The sequence below is a fragment of the Danio aesculapii genome, chromosome 11 (assembly GCF_903798145.1).
Source record: "Danio aesculapii chromosome 11, fDanAes4.1, whole genome shotgun sequence".
Classification (NCBI taxonomy): Eukaryota; Metazoa; Chordata; class Actinopteri; order Cypriniformes; family Danionidae; genus Danio; species Danio aesculapii.
Genome location: NC_079445.1, coordinates 26315426 through 26334451, shown reverse-complemented (window position 1 = coordinate 26334451; position 19026 = coordinate 26315426). Strand labels below are relative to the sequence as shown.

General features: G+C 34.0%; 1 protein-coding gene across 4 annotated transcripts in view; it reads left to right on the top strand.

The window, feature by feature from the left end:
* kaznb (kazrin, periplakin interacting protein b) overlaps positions 1-19026 on the top strand; it is a 370845-nt gene that overhangs the window by 219479 nt on the left and 132340 nt on the right. The gene's annotated exons all lie outside the window — the stretch shown is intronic.

The following is a 19026-nucleotide window of genomic DNA, read 5'->3' as shown; positions in this document are numbered from 1 at the left end:
TCCTCCTACCTGTCTGATGCATAAGTAGAGGCCAAAGGCCCCCTTGGTGCAAACTTCATAGGGTTTGTAACTTTGATGCTAATTAATGTCACCATGTAGCAGAGTGTTAATTACAGGCTTCAGCAGAACAGTGGGAGTGGATTCTTTCAGAACTATTTAGTATGCCTGACATATGTCCCCTTTGGTTCCACGCGAATGTTTTTATCTTTGCTTTCCCATCATTGTGTAATTTAATAGAAAAAAAAAACACTTGTTCTGTTTATTTTGTTTGTAGTCAAAAGATACATTTATTAATATGTTCATTAAAGAGAAATGGAAAAGATTTATTCACCCTTTACTTGTCTCAAACCTGTTTGTTTTTCAGTTGAACACATAAGAAGATATTTTTAAAAATGCTGAAACCTGTAACCATTGACTTCCATAGTAGGAAAAACATATACTATTGAAGTCAGTGGTTACAGGTTTTCATCATTTTTCAAAATATCTTCTTTTTGTGTTTAAAAAGACAAATGAAACTCAAACGTTTTTTTTAATAAGCTGGTTTAAATAAAATGTTCTGTTGAACTCTGCTCTCAAAAAAATTAAATGAATCATCAAATAATCAAAAAAATGTAATACAGTTTCTATAAAATAAACTAAGCAGTGCGCTTATTTTTAACATTGATAATCAGAAATGTTTCTTGAACAGCAAACAGAATCATAAACCTGAAGACTTAAGTAAAATAGCTGAAAATGATCATTTAAAACAGGGTGCCCAACCCTTTCCTATAAAGGACAAAAAAAAAACTTGATTGTGGACTGTGGACCGAATACATACCAAACTGTATTACAATAAATTTGCCAATTGGAATTTTCTAATTTATTCTGTAATATTTTAAAAAAAGAAAGACTAGAAAATGTTGCTTTAAATCCTATTAACTAATGCAGTTAATCATGTTTAACATTTTATAATAAACTTATTACAGTAAACATAAACAATTCAATTTATAACACAATAATGGAGTTCAATGCTGAATACCCTTGCTGCTCCTGCCTTTACCTTGACTTGCTCACAGATGACTTGTTCATTGTCCTCTATCTGTCAAGTGACAGCATTTGCATTTTAAAAGTCTGATTCATTTACAACATTTAATTGAATCATTTAATTTCAGGTGGCTTTTTTGTAGCTCAAACAGAAAACAAAGAAACAAAGGTCATGTTAAATTCAAAATGACGATTTGTGTCAACAGCATTTGCCCCAACCACCTATCACATCATTCTTCCTCTCTTTTCAGATGGGATCGTGGGCCAAATCAAAGGTTACCATGGGCCAACTTTGGTTCGCAGGCCCTACTTCGGGCATCTCTGATTTAAAGTAACTACTCAGACTCATTAGAGATGTGTACTTAGGCCTATATTTTTACAAAACCTGAAATGCGTTGCTCCTAGTACATTTTGTTGGAACGTTTCAGTGAGAAAAATCCACTGGAGGGCGATCTCTACATTCTTCCAAATCTAAAATATCTTACTCAGGGTTTGTTTTGTTTTTATGTTTTAAAGACATGAGAAGAAAGGCCTGTCAGCCCTAGCTTACCACTGACCTAAACCCTGTCCTAAACTCAACCAATAGTGTTTTCAAAAGCATACTTAAGAGAAACACTGTGACCATATAGTTTTACTCTGATTTCACATGGTGTTTGTCTGTCTTACAGAACCGTGCTTTACTCTTCAACCCAAGTACAATGGCGTACAAGATGAGCTACCAAGCAAACTGACCACAGAGGAAAAGTTTCCATAAATAGATTTTTTAATGCGTCTAGAATTCGAAGTTGCAGATCATGTCATTCACAAATACAAAAAGGACAGACACACGAGTTCTGCAAATTTTTCCTCTGCATTTTATTGCAGTTTCGCTGTACAACCACAAATCGGCACTCACAACCTCAAAGATTTCTCTCTACATGTGCAAATCCTCCCACTCTCACATTTGCTACACATCTCACGAGATCTCTGTAGCAGAACTCAACTTGTACTTGTAAGGAGGAGAGCAGGGGGTGGGGCAGGGGTAAAGCTGTTTTATTGGTCAATGCCAGACCAATGAACAATGTTAACAGCCAACATGGGTGCAAAAGAATTATTTGTATGATTATTTTAATATTATTTTAATATTATTATAATATTTTTGTAATATATTTTTTAATATTTTAAAATTTGTAATACTAATTTTTATTTTAATATTTTAATATATTTTAATGTGTTTTTTTAACTATTTTATGAAAAGATTCTTGTTAAAGATCATTAATTCTACTGAAATGTATTTACCAGTAAAAAAGCAGCAAAGTTGGTTTATTGGCTAGAATCCGCAATCCGAGGGTAGGTTTTTGTTTTTAGTAATTATCTACACGTTCAATACTGTTAGCTAAACTTGAGATTTGTTACTGATTTACCTTTTTTTGATCAACTATCCATTCGTTTAGATGTTTCACTGGACAACAAGACAAAACTCCTGAGTAGCAAAATGATTCTTTGCAATGTTACCAAAATTGCCCAGTCATATAATACCACACACATCACAGTCTTGCAGAAATAAATGAAAGTAATACTCCAATGGCCAATATCCCTTAGAGTCTGCCAGCAGTTCTGAATCATAAGCAAGTTTGTCGTCGTATAGTTTCCATCCCGCTGTAAATTTATGTAACGCTGCTGGCTTGTTTTGTGGCAGACAGATTGCTCTTAGCATCTGTGTGAATTATTTGTTTGCGCTTCTGTTTTTTATTTGGAGGGTTAGACTTGTTTAAAAAAAAAACTTCCTTCACCTTTGTCACTGCAAATAATGTGACATCTGTGGCACAGCATGAAACGCATTCAGTGATTGAATTAATTATCATCCATTAATTAATTAATACTGGAAAAAAGCATCACATAGCTGACACTCAAACAAAACTTGTGGCTTAATATGGAACAACACTAATATTATAAACTGTGACAGCTTCTTAGAATTAACTTGAAAGCTATTAATAACTGCATATATGATCTATCTGCCGCAGCCGTAATTGTTTGTTTACATGGCACATTATAATAACATTGGAGTCTATTAGCATAGGGATTGCTCTGGAGGTGCAGGTCTCAATGCTGAAAGATCTCAGAGAGAGAAATTAATTCCAGGGCAGTTTCAACCCACAGTTGGGTCAAATATGGATTTTATTTCTGCATTTTACTTATATATTTTTTTTGGGGGGGCAAAGAAGGAATAATTCTAGAATGAATGTTAAAAATAAAAGTAAAAACATTTTAATTCTAGAGTTAAAAGCTTTTAAGTTTGACCTATTTAGTGCAAAATAATAACCACAACAACAACATCAATAATAATAACTATTATTATTATTATTATTATTATTATTATTATTATTATTATTGTGATTTTTAGAGGCTAAATATTTTTGCAATGTATTTTATTCTTATTGGTTATTATATTTATCTGATTTTTTTCGATTTTTTATTAAATTGTTAATTAATTAAAATAATAGTTCTAGAATTAATGTAAAAATAAAAATATAAAAATACTAATTCTTTGACCTATTTAGTATAAATAATAATAATTATTATTATTATTATTATTGTTGTTATTATTGTGATTTTTAGAGGCTAAAGATTTTTAAGCAATTTTTTAATTCTTTTTGATTATTGATTGAATGATGTATTTCATTTTTTATTTTTTATTTAAATAATGATTTATTAATTAAAACAATAGTTCTAGAATTAATGTAAAAAAATCAAATTCTAAAGCTAAAAGCTTTTGAGTTTGACCTATTTAATATAAAATAATAATAATAATAATAATAATAATAATACAATTATTGTAAAAATAAAAATATAAATATTTTTATTCTAAAGTTAAAAGTTTTTGCTTTTGACCTATTTAGTATAAAATAGTAATAATAATAATAACAACAACAATAAATAAATAAAAATTTATAATAATTATATATATAATAACTATTATTATTATTATTATTATTATTATTATTATTATTATCATTGTGATTTTTAGAGGTTAAAGATTTTTTTGCTATATATTTTATTCTTATTGAATTGAATTTGATGATTTATTTAGTTTTATAAATTATAATTATTAATTATTAATTAAAGATCTAAATAAAAGATTAATATTATAAAATTTTTATTAAAATGTGTGTATTCAAACTTGGGTGTACACAGGAAACAATCTATCCCAGCTGTAATTATTTGTTTACATGCCACATTAAAATAACCCTGGAGTCTATTAGCATAGGAATTGCTCTGGAGAAGCAGGTCTAAATGCTGAAAGACCTGCGAGAGCGTGATTCATTCATTAGGAATCTTTCCAGGGTCTTGACAGCATTGATCGCCGCTCTCATCTCTGCACCCTCAACACACACACAAACACACACATTCACTCTCTTCACCTCCTCGTTCTGCAGCGGTGACGCACTTCTCTCCTTCCACCACTGCTGTATTCCCTCCACGTCTCCCATCCAGATATCGATCAGGGGCCAATATGTTACTTTCATTTCCCTCTACGCGTGTTGCAGCTGGAGGAAATGCCTAATGTCATCAAAGCACTCCATTAAGTTGAAAAGAGGAGGAGGAGTTGGAGAGAGCCCATCCTGACAGACGGCTTCCGACACGGGGCCCGAAGCCAAAGCGTTCGGCTCGTGAGGAACCACTGATGATGTTGCTTCATGGGAGACCAGATGAAATTTGTGACTTATTTTGTTGTTACTTTGAGTAGAAACTTGCAGTAAACAGTGTTGGAAATGATTACATTGAAATTCTGGGTTGTTTTCGGTAAAAATTTCACTGTGCAAATTCATTCACTGTGGTTAATTTGTATGTTTGTTTAAATTAAAACTTTGATGGTTAGGTTTGTTTGTTTGTTTGTTTTTTTTTAAGCATGGCTGCGTCCAAAACCACTTCCTAGGTACTGCATTTGAATTTAAATGAACTACTCGGTCGTTAGAAAAGTCCGTTTTATACAGTATGACTGTGGGCAGTATGAATGGAACTCAGACATACTGCATCTGCCATTTTGTCATGATCATGTGGCGTACTCGCGTGAGTTGTCACCTCACTCCTATTCATAAATTCTCTCGTGGTGCATAATGGGATAGCGTAGCGTCCATCCAATATGCACTTCAGAATCTCGCCAGAAGTAGTTGGTCATCCGGGTTCTTCTCGCATACTGATTTTCAAATTTGATGAATTCGGACATACTACTCGGCTCGCATACTGTTTTAAGCATACTATATAGTATGGAGGTATGCGGTTTCAGATGCACCCCACGTGATGCAGTTTTTGTTGTTTTCTGCTTGATTATTTTACATACTTTTTTTCGAGACAGCTTTTTTTCGAGTATTTCGAGAAACTTAACTTTCAGTATAATACAAATACTCAATATTAAAAGTGCCGTAGATTCACTGAATTAAGTTGTTCTCTGATATGTACATACTGTAGAAGGCACGGTATGTGGCTTAGGTAAGTTAAAAATTTCTCCATAACAGTTTAAATGCTCATTTATCACAAGAGGAATTACCTATAGAATGAAAAGCTCAGTTTTGACCTTATTTGGAATGGTTTTGAATATTAAAGAGCTTAATTTTCAAAATAATAGTCCCACATACATAATAAGTTTAATATATTCATTCATTCATTTTCTTTTTGGCTAAGTCCCTTTATTAATCTGGGGGTTTATTAATCACCACAGCGAAATGAACTGCCAACATATCCAGCATATGTTTTACGCAGCGGATGCCCTTCCAGCTGCAACCATGGGCAGCAAATCTCTGGGAAACAAGTTTAATAAAAACTTTGATAAACTTAAAAATAAGGCAACAAAGAAAATCATTGTTGTAGTCTTACTAGGAGGCGTTGTGCCCAATCAAATGCAGCCTGAGGGATGCATATTAATTATCCAGTGATCCAGCGGCCTGTTGTTCACCTAAATTTTACATTCACAGGTTTACATTGAGGAAATACAGATGTTTCAGGCTCAAGTTGTGGCATTTTCATGTACTGAACTCTTATTATACAGTTATGCTTTCTGTTAGTATATCCAGATGTTCATTCAATGGCAGCTTTAAAATGGAATACTTTTCCATCTTACTTTTTGTTTAAATTATTCAAACCATTGCACTTTTATTTTGACAGGTTGCTGGAAAATGAATATTCCTTTATAAAATATTATTCTTACAACTGCCATATAAATATTTTACATTTAAAGCCTCAAAGAACCACTGGAAACCACTGGAATAGTGATTAGCCCAGGTACTTCATTCATTCATTCATTCATTTTCCTTCGGCTTAGTCCCTTTATTCATCAGGGGTCACCACAGTGCAATGAATCGCCAACTTATCCAGCAAATGTTTTACACAGCGGATGCCCTACCAGCTGCAACCCAGTACTGGGAGACACCCATACGCTCTCACATTCACACACGTACACTACGGCCAATTTAGTTTATTCAATTCACCTATAGCGCATGTCTTTGGACTGTGGGAGAAACCAGAGCACCCAGAGGAAACTCACACGAACACGGGGGAGAATATGCAAACTCTATACACAGAAATGCCAACTGACACAGCCAGGACTCAAACCAGCGACTTTCTTGCTGTGAGGCAAAAGTGCTATCCGCTGAGGCACCGTGTCGCTCAGGTACTTCAACATGCTACAATTTAAGCCACACTAATTGCAATTTCAGATATTGTTTAGAAACCATAGTATATACACTGGAATGCAACATGTTCTTTTGGATGCTTGTAGCTTATGCCCTACGCTATCTACCAGTTTTATTTCAATTCACTGATCCTCTTTGGTGCAACACGTGTTTTGAAACAGATTTTCTGCTTCTGCAATAGTCCTTCAGCTGGTCAAACAACAGGTTGTGCGCTCAAATGGCACAATGCCTTGCAAAACAAAACAACGCTGACATTAACTCTGGCATTTTAGCAGGCACGCACGCTCGTGTCTAGTATCTGAGCGGCCCTATTATCTGACAAAACAGCAAGCACAAATATAACTTAAGCATACAGCAGAATTGAGCCGTATATGTAGCATTTATTTGTCTTTTCTGACAGGCTTTGTCATGAATAGCAGTGTATACATGTCTCGTCGTGTTCACCTTTACCTGCCACACCACAGATAGGGCCTGTAGAGCTTTAATGTATAATTCAGCCAGATCTCTAGTGGTGGATCAGTAGTGCTATGTAAACCTGACCAGACGAGTCACTAACACTTCTCAAAGCTGTGAGGTTTTGCTCATATGTACAGCTGTCAGCAGGGGCTGTGATCAATAATTCAAATGTAGTGAATCAGACGTCCCTCTGGAGAGCTGCTGCGTCCTCACAGGTGCGCCTTCATCTTTCATACTATCATTTTTAGTCCTGCTTTTCTCTCACTGGTCGATTCGAGTCACTACTTTCTGGGAATTGATATAAGGAGAAGATAAAGTGCACACAAGATTACAACTTTCAGGAGGTTCTTAGTACAATCACTTACTACAATTACTGCACCGCATCTATCTATCTATCTATCTATCTATCTATCTATCTATCTATCTATCTATCTATCTATCTATCTATCTATCTATCTATCTATCTATCTATCTATCTGTCTGTCTGTCTGTCTGTCTGTCTGTCTGTCTGTCTGTCTGTCTGTCTGTCTGTCTGTCTGTCTGTCTGTCTGTCTTCATTCTTTCTATCTACTATATTGTTTTTGCTATCTAAAGTTCTTTCAATCCTTCTTTCGCTCTGTCATTCTTTCTATCATTCTATCATTGTTTATTTCTATTGTTCTTTCATTCATTCTATCGTTCTTTCTATCATTCTTTCTATTGTGCTTTCAATCTATTGTTATTTTGTTCTTTTTATCTATCATCTATTGCTCTTTCATTCTTTCTATCATTGTTTTGTTCTTTCTATTGTTCTTTCTATCATTCTTTCTGTTGATCTTACTATCTATTGTTCTTTCATTCTATATATTGTTCTTTCTATCATTGTTTCATTCTTTCTATTGTTCTCTCAATCGTTTTTCTATTGTTCTATCTATCATTCGTTCTGTCATTCTATTGTTCTTTCGTTCTTTCTGTCTATCGTTCTTTCTATCTATCGTTCTTTCTGTCTATCATTCTATCTATCATTCTTTTGTTCTTTCTATTGTTTTTTGTTCTTTATATCTATCATTCTTTCTATCATTCTTTCTATCCATTGTTTTTTCGTTCTTTATATATATGTTGTTCTTTATATTTGTTGTTCTTTCTGTCTAATTTTTCTATCATTCTTTCTATCTTTAGTTCTATTGTTTATTCTATCTATCGTTTTTTCAATCTATTGTTTATTTGTTCTTTCTTTCTATCATTCTTTCTATCTTTTGTTCTATCGTTTATTCTATTGTTTCTTCTATCTATTGTTCTTTTGTTCTTTCTATCTGTCACTCTTTCTATCTTTTGTTCTATCGTTTATTCTATCGTTTTTTCTATCTATTGTTCTTGTTCTTTCTATCTATCATTCTTTTGTTCTTTCTATCTATCGTTCTTTCATTCTTTCTATCTATCATTTTATCTATCATTCAATCTATGGTTCTATCCATTGTTTTTTTTTGTTCTTTATATCTATCATTAGTTCTATTGTTCTTTCGTTCTATCCTTTTCCTATCTATCATACTTTGTTCTTTCTATCTATCGTTCTTTTATTTTTTCTATCATTTTATCTATAATTCAATCTATTGTTCTGTGTTGTTCTTTTGTTCTTTATATCTATTATTTTTTCTATCTCTACTTCTTTCTTTCTATCAATGTTTCATTCTTTCTATCGTTCTTTCTATCTATTGTTCTTTCCTTTATTTATATATAAATATATCATTTAGTATATTTATTGTTTTTTCCATCTATTATTTTTTCTATCTATCATTCTATCTATCGTTCTTTCATTCTTTCTAGCTATCTAGCATCTACCATTCAATCTATCGTTCTATTGACGTGTTGTTCTTTTGTTCTTTATAATTTTTTTCTGTCTACTTCTTTCTATCAATCTTTCATTCTTTCTATTGTTCTTTTTATCATTCTATCTATTGTTCTTTCGTTGTTTATATGTATTGTTCATTATATTTGTTGTTCTTTCTATCTATCATTGTTTCTATTTATCATTTTTTCTATCTTTGGTTCTATTGTTCTTTCTATCTATAGTTTTTTTCGTTCTTTCTATGTATCGTTCTTTGATTCTATCATTCTTTTTATCTATCATTTTATCTATTATTCAATCTATCATTCTATACGGTATTGTTTTATCATTCTCTCTATCATTCTTTCTATCATTCTTTTTATCTGTAGTTCTTTCTATCGGTCATTCTTTCTATCTATTGTTCTTTCTATCTGTCATTCTATCTATCCTTGTTGGTCACACTTTATATTGATTGTCCATTTGTTGAATTTAAGTTACATTGCATCTACAAGGCAACTAATTCTCATTAGATTATAAGTAGACTGTTAGGTTGGGGTTAGGGTTGGGTTAGTGTAAGTTGACATGTACTTGCAAAGTTTCTTATAGTCAATTAAATGTCTGTTGTAGGAGCAGTATCAGCAGATATTAAGCAGACAGTCTACTAATACTAAAATGGACCATCAAAATAAAGTGTTACCTAATTCTTTCTATCTATAATTCTTTCTATCTTTCATTCTTTCTATCTATCATTCTTTTTATCATTCCTTCATTCTTTTTTATCTGTCATTCTTTCGATCTATCTATCTATCTATCTATCTATCTATCTATCTATCTATCTATCTATCTATCTATCTATCTATCTATCTATCTATCTATCTATCTATCTATCTATCTATCTATCTATCTATCTATCTATCTATCTATCTATCTATCTATCTGTCTGTCTGTCTGTCTGTCTGTCTGTCTGTCTGTCTGTCTGTCTGTCGTTTTATCTATCATTCAATCTATCGTTCTATCTGTTGGCCAGCCTGTCTGTCTGTCTGTCTGTCTGGATCTCTAAGCATTGGTCATCTGTACTGGAAGTCATTGGTGGTGTTGGTTGAAGGCCAGTTTGTGTGACAAGGAAACTAATATGATGTACAGACCTGAGGGAGACGGTAACCCAAGCATCTGTCATTCTCCAAATGCCCCTTCACTCCACAAGAATATTAAAAAGCATCTGGTTCAGCAAGGGATCATTTTCCCGTTTTCTGTTCCTATCAAGTATTTTTGAACCTTTTATAGAGGTCTCAACTACTCATTTCAAAGTGTCTCTGCTGTGTGTGTATGTGTGTGTGTGCGTGTGTTTGAAAGACTTCTTGCTTGCCATTGTGTCTGTTGGATTTATTTCAGACAGATTTTGTAGCTTTAATCTGTGTTGTAAATCCGACCTTATCTTGTTGGCATGCTCGGCAAAGCTGGAGATGAGGGCCTGGTACAGCTGTGATTGAAATCTGCATCAGATGAAGCACTTGCACCCTGCTTAAACCTGGTATTAAGATTTGTCTTTGATCTGATCACGAGTGCTGGAGAACCATTCTCCCATGATCAGATTTTGGGACTAAATAATAGACTTCAGTGTTTAACAAAACTCAGCTTTACAGAAACAAAATGTACATATTTATGTTTGATTCCTGACTGAGGCTGAAGTTACTGTACATTTACATTTGTACATTTGGCAGTCACTTTTACTCAACCAACATACCAACTGCATTAAGCATCCAATGGATTCCTTTGGAACCAAATTCAAGACCTTGGCATTGCTGGTGACATGCTTGACTGTTTAAAGGTGCTCTATGTTATAAAATGTTATAAATTCAGAAAGCCTTGTTATAAGCAACACTGGTGGCCGTTAAGTGAACATTCAGTGAATCTCTTAAGAGACAGGTTTTAATACTGAGCGAATCAGCTTTTTACAGTTTTTCTCAATTGCTTTGGCTCAATTCTCGATTGAAATTTTTATTTTTCAAAACAATAAGTTAAGATCTCTGAACAATTAGCTTATTGTTCACTTCAGAGTGGCATTTCCTATTAATTTAAGCGAATTTCAAATGCTTTGGCACATGTGTGCAAACAGTAGGTACAAATTTCTGTAGTTTGAACAAAAACTAATTGCATATGGCTTGTTGAATTAAACTGATTTTCATTTAAATTTTCATGTCAAACTTCTCAATCATTTTCATTGTGTAAGCCATCACACTCAAAACAATTAATTAAATTAGCAAACATTTGTATACCAGCCTTTACACTATAAATAACTGACATTGACATAGTTTGTAATGACCTAAATTGGTAAATGGTAAATTGGTAAATGACCTAGTTGCAAGACAATTTGTGTTATCTATTTATCACTCAAGTTTGGTAAGGCCAACAAAAGTGACAGGATGTCCACCAATAATAATCTTTTTCTTGGATAATATTTTGCAGTTTTTTGTGTGTATTTCTGGTAACATAAGAAATATGAAATGTACAATACAGTAATTGGACTGTACTTTGTATGTAATTCATTTGTACACAAATAAATGCACTGTATAAATACAAATGTTCATTTTTCTCTATGTACCATTCACTCTTTTTGACAAATAGTTTTAAAAACCTTAATTTCCATGGTTGACTGTCATGATGAAAAAACAACTAATCATTTCGAGTGGTGTGCCTCACACGATGACAAATACACTTTATGTTTTAGTAGCCTAAATAACTGACATGTTAAATAGGTTTTGAAGCTTGAATGAAATGTTTTTGGGAGTAACTACATTTAGCAGACATGCTATAAAGTTCTTAAGTTCCAGCAAACAGTTTTAAGATTTGCACTCACAGTTTAGAGAATGTTAAGACAAAAAGAAAAATGTGCCAAAGCAATTGAGAAAAGCTGTAAATAAATCTATCGAGCTAATCATTCAATGACTCTCTCAACTTGGCTTCTCTTTTCATTACTGGGTTGAATCAGTGTTTTTGAATAAATCTCTCAAGCAAATGATTCAATGGCTCATTCATAAAAACTTTACTTGTTTTAAAACAGTATTTTAAAATAAATCTCTTGAAGGTATAATTCAGTGAATCTTTTTAAGATTTGTTCTATTGGAGTATGAATCTTCCTAATGTTTCAGTTGTTTCGTTACTGGATAAAGCAGTGTTTTGTCAACCAATCTTATGAGATTGATAGATTCTCAATTATGAAGACTTGTCTCATACTGAATGGAACAGTTATTAAACAAATCTTTTGAGTGAGTAATTCAATGACAAATACATTTTTAAACTGCTACTTGTCACTGTCTATCTGTGTAACAATATAATCAATATTATCCTAATAAGTAGAAGGTTTTTCAATTTTATTTTCATTATTTTAGGAGTCTAGAAAGCATCTGAACATAGCAGGTATGTTTGCGAAAACTCTGCAATTCACTGGCATCATGTCAAATCATCCTGAGCATTGTATAAGCATTCATTTCATTGCATAAACAGTTAATTTCATTTCATAGAAGGTAAGAGGGGCTCTTGAGAATGCACCTCACTGTCATATGCTTTTGATTCCCTGGCAAAATCAAGTACTGTACTTCACATAAGATCAGTAAGGCTTCGTAAACTACCTAGAAAGTTCCCGAAGGTTTTTGTTGTTGTTTTTTGAGTTTCTTTAAGAGTTACCATGATTATTACATGAGCCATATTAGCACTTTAAGCTACAATACTGTGAGGAATAGTAAGTTGCACTTTTCCCCTCAATCGTTATTTTCGAATGTTTTTCTGGCGCTTCTAATATGGAATGCAGGAAAGACGACTTTGTTCCATTGTTGGGTTAATGAGAACCTGCACATTGTTTTGCAGCCGTAATGTTTCAGTCAACCTGCAGCTTTCCACTAGGCGACTGAAATGTAATTGAGAATTGGAATGGCTCATGGGTAAGTTGTCAGTCAAAGCAGATTAAGTTACAGCGAATTATACGTTTATCTCCATTTCTGCTGTTCTTGCTTTTTTAAAAAAATGTTTTTACGTACAAACACCAATCATTGAACATTGGACCGTAACACTGATAATTGCCCAGATTTACAGCACTTGACATTCAGCGAAAGTGGATTCGGTTTTGGCCTTGAGTGGAAGCGAGTTGAATGTTAAAGGCTGCACTCTCACAGGCATATAGGGACTTACAAAGATGCATCTCGAGTACACAGTGAGATAAATCTTTGAGCGTCAGTGTGAAAGAAAATGTGAAGATGGTCTGTTTAGAAATAATAATGAATTGCAAAACAAGAAGCGACCAAATAGGAAGAGAAAGGCGATTCATCAGATGCTGGCTATCTCACATTTCATTACTGAGATGCCAGTCATTCTCTCTCTGTAATGCGCATACTGACAGCTGTAAGCTTTGGATAAGCAAAGGGCAGAGTAGGCACTTTTTCCCCTCAAAGAGAGGTGCTTGTGCTAAATGACATTAATAAATCACTCTCGGTCACCGCCACCTGATACCTACTGCATAACATTTCGTCGACAGATGCAGGAAAGCCTGTTTTCCTCAATTAAATGCGGAGGACAGGGGTCACCAGTCAGGGAACTAGCAGTCCATATTCAAACCCATGATTGGTTCCAGTGGGCTTAGGTGGAATCTTTTATCATAAATTAAATGTCATTTAAAAATTGCCAAGTTTTTTTCTTCACATGGATAAACAGCATTTGAAGTGGAATGTATGTTTAATGTCAAGACAGCAGTACCTCGTAGAGGCATTTCTACAGTCAGTTTTGTTTGTTCAGTTGCCATACAATTAATGTAATTACACTAAGATGCTTCAAAAATGTATGAAAATAATTATTGGAATTGTTTTAAGTAAGGTGACGCGGTGGCGCAGTAGTTAGGGCTGTCGCCTCACAGCAAGAAGGTCGCTGGTTCAAGCCTCGGCTGGGTCAGTTGGCGATTCTGTGTGGAGTTTGCATGTTCTCCCCATGCTTGCTTGGGTGGTTTCCTCAGGGTGCTCCGGTTTCCCCCAAAGTCCAAAGACATGCGGTACAGGTGAATTGGGAAGGCTAAATTGTCCGTAGTGTATGAGTGTGTATGGATGTTTCCCAGAGATGGGTTGCAACTGGAAGGGCATTCGCTGCATAAAACGTGCTGGATAAGTTGGTGGCTATGTTAAATCTCTTTGCTAAGTATATTTAAAGTCATTTCAATCAAGTTATCTCATGATTGTACATATACTAAATAATGTAATTTAATAGAAGTTTTGCTAAATGTTCATTTCTCCTTTTTGTTTCAAAATAATTTGAAAAAATTACTTAATTATAACAATTATTTACTAAATTACAAATCTTTGCATGATTACACTACCTGACAAAAGTTGTTGCCTATCCAAGTTTTAGGAACAACAATTAAAAACTTGATTTCTAGTTGATCATTTGGTATCAGATGTGGCTTATATGAAACGTATCTTACCTAAATAAAATATGATCATACCTTGATTTTTAATTATTTAATTAGGACAGTAAGGTCTGACTTTGCTTAGACAATAGTCTTGGCACTTAACAGAAATAATGTACAGTGTAGAATATAAAGTCATGCTGCAGTGGAAAAAGAAAATTGTGTAATTAATATTTGAAAAATTAATATTGTGTAAGACTCCCATGAGCTTAGATGACTGCATCCATACATCTCTGCAGTGACTCTCATAACTTATTAATAAAGTCATCTGGAATGGCAAAGCAAGCGTTCTTTCAGGACTCCCAGAGTTCATCAATATTTTTTGGATTCATCTTCAATGCCTCCTCCTTCATCTTACCCCAGATATGCTCAATAATGTTCATTCTCGTGACTTGGCTGGCCAATTCTGGAGCACCTTGACCTTCTTTACTTTCAGGAACTTTGATGTGGAGGCTGAAGTATGAGGAGCGATATCCTGCTGAAGAATTTACCCTCTCTTGTGGTTTGTAATGTAATGGGCAGCACAAATGTCTTGATACCTCCGGCTGTTGATGTTGCCATGCACTCTGCATATCTCTTGCACGCCCCCATACTGAATGTAACCCCAAACCATGACTTTTTTTTCTTTACCAAACCTGACTGATTTCTATGAGAATCTTGGGTCTAGTATTTGTGATGATTTGGATGCAGTTCAACACGAAGATTCATAAAAAAAATCAATCTTCTGCCACTTTTCCAGATTAACTAGACGTCAAGTTATTATTTGTTGCTCTTAGAACTGAGATCGACGACAAGACTTTTATCAGGTAATGTTATTGAATCAGTTTGAATGAATCTAGTGCTAGCGATGACTCTCTTAAATGACTCGCTCATAAAGACTGCATGATTCATTACTTCAAATTTTGTTGAGCCAATGATTCAATGTCTCCTTGATTACGGCTTCACTTGTTTCATTAATGGACGAATCAGTATTTTTGAAAATCCAGATCAAAACTCTCAAAGACTACCTCTCTTCAGGACTGCTCTTGCCTATACAGTACCCTTGAAACAGCCGAATCACTGTCATTTAGGAATCTGTTTGTTATTTTTGAAAGGGTTATTTTGGGATCTTGATTGATCGGACCTTTGCTGAGAATGAAATTTATACTCTGGATGTCTTGTAGTTATTAAATCCCCTTGAGGCCTTGTGAAAAATGCTGATTTTTGACATGGACTGCAGTTTTGCAGTGAAAAGCAATGTTTCAAGCTTAATTGTAAGTGCTCTGAATGTCAAAGTGCACTTGAGAAATCAAACTCAATTTATAAATTAATGCTCCTCTATAGGGTGGAAGCCATATCTGTTTTGACGCCTTAGTGGTTTCTACCTCACGCCTCGTCTTTTCTACGGTGGCAGGTGGAATTGAAATGTCAAACCCATGTGACCTTTCCCAAAGATCCCCTGTGTGGGTTTTTGACCCTTAAAGAGCAGCTTGGATCATTAGTATCCAGCTAAGCCCTCTGTAACATTTAGATTGCCCCGCATACTCAGTCAATCCCTTATGAGTTAGCAGTCATTCAGATCTGCAGGAAAAGCGGCCACACACTGTGGACTGGAATGTACAGGCCTGAAAAGCCCTTAACTAGATACATATATCCTTAGGAACCTACACATCAGAGCCATAGCTTTAAGAAAAAGTTTCATGTTAAAACATTTCTTCAAAGTGCACCATTTAAGTTCACCTCAGGCTTTAGTCCATATCTTCAATGGATTGTAATTTTTCATTTCTGCATGTTACTGATCTTAACATCTGAAATTTTTGTCTGATGTGTGATACACACACACACACACACACACACACACACACATATATATATATATATATATATATATATATATATATATATATATATATATATTCATACTTGACCATTGTCATGTGCCTCATCTTGCTAACACCTTGAGAAGATTGTTTATGAATAAATAAGGCTATATCTTACACGATGAATAAAACATTCAAACATTGATTCACAAATGTTTTTATTTTTTATATATATCAGCCATTGACCAACATGAATTTGTAACTGTATATTGGGGATATGCAAAATAATATAATTTTTTTTTTGTGTAAAACTGCTTTACCAATTGCTGTCATATTTTACTTTAATTTGGTAATGACTTTTTTTATGTCACATTCACAATTATTTTGTTCACTTTGAGACTTATGAATCAAAATATAAATCAGAATTGTGTATTATATTTTAAAATGCAGTCTGTTAATGTGAATATTATGCTATCCGCTGCATAAAAACATGTCAGAATAGTTGGTGGTTCATTCCGCTGTGGCGACCCCTGATCAAAAAGGGACTAAGCCGAATAAAAATAAATGAATAAATTAATATTATGCTTCATAATCATATATGCTTAATGTATAATGTAAGTATTGAAAACATCAGTATTGTTTCTATGTTTTTGTATTCAACCATGTTGCATTTAATAGATCAAAAATACAGTAAAGACTTTATTTAATTATTAAAACTCATTCTAATGTACTGATGTAATTATATATAGTGCATCCGGAAGGTATTCACAGCGCTTCACTTTTTCCACAGTTGTTATGTTACAGTCTTATTCTAAAAAGGATTAAATTAATTTATTTCCTCAAAATTCTACACACAATACCCCATAATGACAATGTGAAAAAAGATTTTTGAAATTGTTGCAAATTTATTAAAAATACAAAACCTGAAAAATCACATGTACATAAGTATTCACAGCCTTTGCTCAATGCTTTGTTGATGCACCTTTGGCAGCAGCAATTACAGCCTCAAGTCTTTTTGAATATGATGCTAAAGCTTGGCACACCTGTCTTTGGGAATATTTGGCAATTTATCTTTGCAGTACCTCTAAGACTTTATCAGATTGGATGGGAAGCGATCTGGGCGATCTGGGCTCTGGCTGGGCCACTCAACGACATTCACAGAGTTGTTGTGAATCCACTCCATTGATATTTTGGCGGTGTGCTTTGGGCCATTGTCATGCTGGAAGATGAACCATCGCTCCAGTCTGAGGTCAAGAGCACTCTGAAGCAGGTTTTTATTCAGGAAAACTTTATACATTGCCACGCTGAACTCTGCCACTATGCTCTTTGTAACTTTCAGAGCAGCAGAAATTTTTCTGTAACCTTCCCAAGCTTTGTGCCTCGACAATCCTGTCTCGGAGGTCTACAGACAATTCCTTTGTCTTCATGCTTGGTTTGTGCTATGACACGCACTGTCAACCCTGGGACCTTATATAGACAGGTGTATACCTTTTCAAATCATGTCTAATCAACTGAATTTACCACAGGTGAACTCCAATTAAGCTGCTGAAACATCTCAAGAATGATCAGTGGAAACAGAATGTACCTGAGCTCAATTGAGAGCTTCACGGCGAAGGCTGATGTACATGTGATTTTTCAGATTTTTTTTTTTTTATAAATTTTCAACAGTTTCAAAAAATCTTTTTTTCACATTGTCATTATGGGTATTGTGTGTAGAATTGTGAGGACATACATTAATTTAATCCATTTTTGAATAAGGCAGGAAAAAGTAAAAAAATAAACTAAATTATTATTAATAATAATAATAATAATAATGAAAAAAGTGAAGCGAAAAGTGTGTTGCAGTTTTAAGGTTCCTTTTAATGAGTGTAATGTCTTTTGTGACTTTAAAAATGCGTTTATTTACCTTTTAGTTATTTGAACACATTTAATGCTGAATAAAAAAATGTTTCTTAAAAACATCTAATATTTTAAAAGTAGCATTTATTTATATTATTTAACTATTTAACTTATAGATTTTTTTGATTGTATTTAATTTTGGATGTTAGAACAATGACAGTATACAATTTTTTACAATAGAAATTGCTCTTTATACTGTATCTTAGCAAGGGGTCCTTTTTTAAGAGAGATTTGGTCACCATGGTTTAGAAGAGATTGAAACTATTGGGCTCAAGCACCAAGCTAATATGTAATTGGTCTCAGAGCAACTTTTACTCGCATAATATATTTGCTTGAATTCATCTTTCTCTCTGTGTGAAATCTAGAGACGTGGGAAGCCAATTTCAAAACTTTTGTACTTTTATGCCCAACAGGAGCATCAAGAAAAAAAACTGAAGGAAAAGAGTACCAGTGTATTGTGTTGTTTTTGACTAGTCCTCCGTCTCCCGTTGCTTAGAAGAGATTCAAGTTTCACAGTTTCCAGCCGATATTACAGAAAGCAGTCTATTAAAATATTTATGGTCACAGCTGACCTCACCTGAACAGATCCTGTGTTCAAAGACATTCTTTCCTCGCATTATTCTGACACGCCTCGTCACTCCCAACATTCCACACTCCATTCTCTGTTTGCTCTTCATTCTATTCATCAGCAATCAGAGGCCTTCTTGTCAAAAAGACAATGAGGAATAGGACTGCATTTAATATTTAAACCCCACTTGTGTTATGAAAAAATGCAGAGTCATGCCTCCCACTTGACTGATAGAGAAATATCATATCATTATTGCACTTTCACCACAAGGCAGTTGTTGCAAGAAATTCAATTTGCTTAAACTCATGAAAGCAACTATTTATCAGATTTTGTGATGATTCGCCCAGGCCTGGAGCGTCGCA